This window comes from Littorina saxatilis, linkage group LG3, assembly GCF_037325665.1.
Source record: "Littorina saxatilis isolate snail1 linkage group LG3, US_GU_Lsax_2.0, whole genome shotgun sequence".
NCBI lineage: Eukaryota > Metazoa > Mollusca > Gastropoda > Littorinimorpha > Littorinidae > Littorina > Littorina saxatilis.
The window spans coordinates 25,951,953-25,957,102 of NC_090247.1; the positions used below are offsets into that span (position 1 = coordinate 25,951,953).

At 39.3% G+C, this 5,150-nt stretch overlaps 1 long non-coding RNA gene across 1 annotated transcript; it reads left to right on the forward strand.

The window, feature by feature from the left end:
• The first annotated feature begins 2,510 nt into the window (after positions 1-2,510).
• On the forward strand, positions 2,511-3,933 carry LOC138961975 (uncharacterized). Its single transcript, XR_011454367.1, has 3 exons — positions 2,511-2,848; positions 3,173-3,223; positions 3,771-3,933. It is a non-coding gene; the product is annotated as an uncharacterized lncRNA (long non-coding RNA).
• Positions 3,934-5,150: the final 1,217 nt, after the last annotated feature.

The window sequence follows — 5,150 nt, forward strand, 5'->3', positions numbered from 1 at the left end:
TAAGAACACTAAACATTTAAGTTCGTACAAAAATAGAGAATTAAATTAAATACTGGACAAGCGATTTAAATAAGCTTAAGGCCAACACCGACTACAATGGACTATTTAAAATACAAAAATTTAGTTAACTATAAAAGGCAGTGGATAAAACTCCATAATCCTAAGAAGGTCGAACAAATAAAAAAAATAAAAGACTATTTAACTATAATTACTTCGTAAAAGATAATAAACATGGTATACAAAGCTGTCATTTTTAACAACAAATCTAAAAAGATTTTCATGCCATATTGCACAACACATTTTGACACACACCCAACCTCATACAAGCACACATACACACTTACACACATATACACACACACACACACACGCACACACACACACATGTACTCACACACACACACACACACACATACACACACACACACACTCACACACACACACACACACACACACACAAACACACACACACACACACACACACACGCACACACACACACACACACAATAAATTCAACAAATATTTAAATACATAAAAAGAATTAAGAAAGCGTTTAAAACATATTTTACAAAAACAGTAGTACATATTATAGTGTTAATAATGTGAGACTACCCAATAAAAATATTTGACTAGTGAGTTTATTGGAATGCTGGCAGATAAAAACATATCACGAGGCAGGCGTGTGCTTCAGGTATTGTAAGCAGACTTGAAAAGGTGGGTTTTAAGGGACTTTTTGAAAGTGGAACATATAACGCGAATGTTTTCGAATTTGTACATGTAATTTTAATTTTAGGTAGATTTTTAATTAAAACTGTGAATTACCGATATTATGGTCGATATTAGAAATGTTCACTTCTGGCGCTAACATGCCATCATACAAAGGACGAGTGGGGTGAGGACGAGACAAAACAAAACACGTTGTGATACAGGAGTAGGACGGAGAGAGTGTGTGTGGGTCCGGTGGGTGGGGGAGCTTACTGTTCGCACCGCCCTCTCTACAGCCAGCCCTGAGTCAGAGCCGCCCCCTCCCCCCTCTGCTCACACTATTTATCTTGTATCCGTCAGTCTATGTCTTTCTGTTTGTCTATCTGTCTGTCTATCTGTCTCTGTCGGTCTCTCTCTCTCTCTCTCTCTCTCTCTCTCTCTCTCTCTCTCTCTCTCTCTCTCTCTCTCTCTCTCTCTCTCTAAAAAAAAAGCATGATAATAACAACTGGGTAAAAACGCCAGAACATAACCTCAATATTTCACGATCTAACGGATAATGATAAACTTGTTGAAAAAGTCGACCATCATAACATTCTGGGAGTGACCATTGATAACAACCTGTCTTGGTCACACCACATCGAACAACTTTCTAAACTCGTGTCCAAGAAAGTTTATCTATTATCTAGAATCAAGCATTTTCTAAATTTGGAAGCTAGGAAATTATTATTTAATGCTCATACTCATGTTATTGATTACGCGTCTACCTTGTGGGACTCAGCAAGTGAAAATTCATTTAAACCACTAATTAGATTACATAAACGAGCGCTTAAAGTAGTCTTATTAAAGAAAACAACTCTATCTGAGTTAGACTACATAAGCTTAGGCATTCTTCCTCTGAAGGCAAGGCTAGGTTATAACAAAGGTACCCTTATGCATAAAATTATTCATGGATGTGTACCTCAAACCATATTTTCCAAATTCACGTTAAAAAATTCACGCCAATTGATGAGATTGAAGACGCCTCTGCCAAGGATTGACCTATTCAAATCTAGTTTAGTCTATTCAGGTAGCAGTCTCTGGAACACTCTTCCGACAATCCTACGGCAAACTAGCAGCACAAACGTTTTTAAGACCAGATATATATCTCATGAAGTCGAAATAAACATCTGTTGTTGCTAGAATGGTTGTTAAAACCAACAACCGGTGCTTTTCAACAATGTATTATTATTATTATTATTATATTTTTTCCCTGAATTTTTTCGAATGCAGTGTATGTCAATGGGCATGGTGTTTACAGCTTTGTTGCGTCAGCGCAATCTACTCTATAATACTTAACTCACGTCAAATGAACTTACATTTTTCATATAAGCAATGTATTGTATGTAAATTGATGATATGTTCTTACTTTAATTTTTATTATAATCATGTAGCAGTAGTTTTCTTTACTTGCTCATTCTTTAGCAATTTTAGACTAGTCCCTCTTTAGGGCGAGGGCCAGATGTAAAAAAGCAGATCACTGCTTACTCTATTACCCTCGTTAAATAAAGAATTGTTCTTGTTCTTGTTCTTGTTCTCTCATACGTTATTTTGAAATCACTCTCCGTAGCTTTCCTTCCAGGGCTGCCAAAATGAGCCCACGTTCCTTTGCACAAGTGTGCACAGCTCTCTCTACAGCAAGCCCTGAGTCACCCACTGTGCAACCCTACCCCCCCACCCCCGGCCCCCTCCAACCTTATGTCTCTGCTCACACTATTGATCTTATCTTGTATCTGTCTGTCCCTGTCTTTCTGTATGTCTGTCTGTCTATCTGTATGTCTGTCGCTCTCTGTCTGTCTGTCTGTTAAAATCACCAACTGCTTTTCAACCAGGACTGCCAAAATGAGCCCTTTTTCGTTTGCACAAGTGTATACATGTCTCAATCACAGCTTGAACTCATCAGTCTTTGTCTGCGTAATTATGCTCGTCAGCAGTTCTCAGATACCACTATACTATAACCCGAATTAGGCTGTTTCTGGAAAACTATCCGTGGGAGCAATGAACGATCGATAATCTCAGGTCTGCAAGGTGCCATTGAACAGCGCTGTATAGCCTACTGCTGCAGATCGAGGTTACTGCAGAATGATCGTAAGGGATTTTGAAAAGGTGAGTTTTCCCTTCTTTGCCTATTTAGAAACAATAATTGTAGTTACTTTTGTACGGAATGTTTTGCTTGTCCGTTTTTGGTCTTTTGCATACGCAGGCAGTTCAGTTTGTTGCATCAACGGGAATGTAATTGAATAAAGATACGAATGAGATTTATCCCTTGCGAATGAAAGATTTTCTGTCGACAACTTCCTACAGGAGGCAGATAAAAATTGCACTTGAAGAACATTAGGGATATAACATAATTATTCTAAAAACATAAATGAAAAGCGGAACAGAGAAAAGCCACAAACAACAGAAATAAAACACCCATATGTTTTGCAGAGGGACACTCTCACGCAATGGAGCGGCATGGAGACCCACAACATAGCTCAGGTATGGCGGATTTTGAAAACTGAGTGTGTTTTGATTCCTTGCTTGAATGACTCAAGACTCAAAATGTTACTGTCCTTATAAAAACAAGGAAAAATAATGGATTTATTATTTGACTGATTGACCTTTCCCTGTTGTTGTTGTTGTTGTTGTTGTTGTTGTTGTTGTTGTTGTTGTTGTTGTTGTTGTTCTTCTTCTTCTTCTTCTTCTTCTTCTTCTTCTTCTTCTTCTTCTTCTTCTTCTTCTTCTTCTTCTTCTTGTCGTTGAACTTGTTGTTCTGGTGATGGTTTTGGCGCTAAATGTTGTGTTTGAGGCGAAATTTAACTTGTTTAAACATTTTTATTATTGCTTTTGACGTTTAATTTGTATATCTTGCTTTTTAGAGTTGAGAATAATTGTAATAAACGTAAAGCGCTTGCTTCGTGTCTGTGTGTGCATGTGTGCTATTTTACTACCACCTCGTTTTAAGTTCCTCAAACTTTGTTTTTTTTATTATACATGAAGACAATTCAATTACTTATAACCTAACATATGCTCTATCTCAATGCAGAAATAGAACGGATGCGACTGATTCTGATTGGGAAAACTGGATCTGGGAAAAGCGCAACCGGAAACACAATTCTGGGAGATGAAGAGTTTAAATCACAGATCGGAGTTAATTCTGAAACGAAGGACTGCGGTGTGGCCACGAGAGTTCGAAATGGACTGGAGATCTTGGTAAGACATTACTCGGAGAGAATGCAATGTATTTTGTTCATGCTGGTGTGGTATTTTTTGTGGTTGTTGGCTCACGTAAGTGTAGCCTATGCGATGGTAAACTGTGTCTGTCTGTGCGTGCGTGCGTATGTATGTGTGTATGTCTGTGGTAGAAACTTTAACATTTTTGGCTAAACACCGAAATACTCATTTCACGTGGTTAATTTTCAAGCACCATCTTCAAATTATTGAAGCAATGATCAACATTGTGTCGGCATGTGTGTAGTTAAAGCGTGTATCCAAAGAAAACGGGTGGTGGGGGGTTTTCAAGGGGTACAAGCAGTTGACTGGTTTGTGTCGTGTAGTGGCATGTAGACGGCAGGTCAGGTGTCAAGATCAGGTCAGGGGTCGCGCGAAGGATTGTGGTCCAGTTCTCACCTCGCCGATTCGCCGGGGAAGACGATTTCATGTTGTTCGGTTTCTAAGCTCCAGAAAAGTAAATAAAGAAGATACCAAAGGGAGATTTCCTACAATTTGATCTGCACAGCGTGTTTCCAATGTCCACGCGAGGAAGAGCTGTCGAAAGCGCGGCAGTCAGTGTCGATCTTGCAGCCGTATCCCGGTAAGTTCAGAGACAGATCTAGTGTCTCCCACTCTGATATAAACGTGTCACCTACTGTTAATCCGTTTTGTTTTAATTTCTTTTTATTTCAGCAGACACGGATGTCAAACACAGTGCTAGGCAGTCACCTCTAGTGAAATGAGTTGATCTAAAGTGCCTGTAATGTTTGGATGTCTTTGCTCGTGGTTCGATTTATGTGAATTTCAAGACTTGCAGTAGAGTCTCAAGTTAAGTTTACTCTGCCCGAAAAAAACTGTCCACCATTTACTTGAACATGCAGATATAAGGAAACGGAATGAATCTGTTCTCAAAGTCAAAATGATCACGATTTTTTCCTCAGATTCAAAACATGCACTGTCAAAACATGTCTGTACAATTTAGTAAGTCTTAAGTACTTTGCAACAACTTCCTTGAACGTGAAAGACAGTTTTTGACTCACATGCGAAGCAAAAGTGAGTCTATGTACTCACCCGAGTCGTCCGTCCGTCCGTCCGTCCGTCCGTCCGTCCGTCCGGACGTCCGTCCGTCCGGACGTCCGTCCGTCCGGAAAACTTTAACGTTGGATATTTCTTGGGCACTGTTCAGTCTATCAGTACAAAATTTGGCAAGATG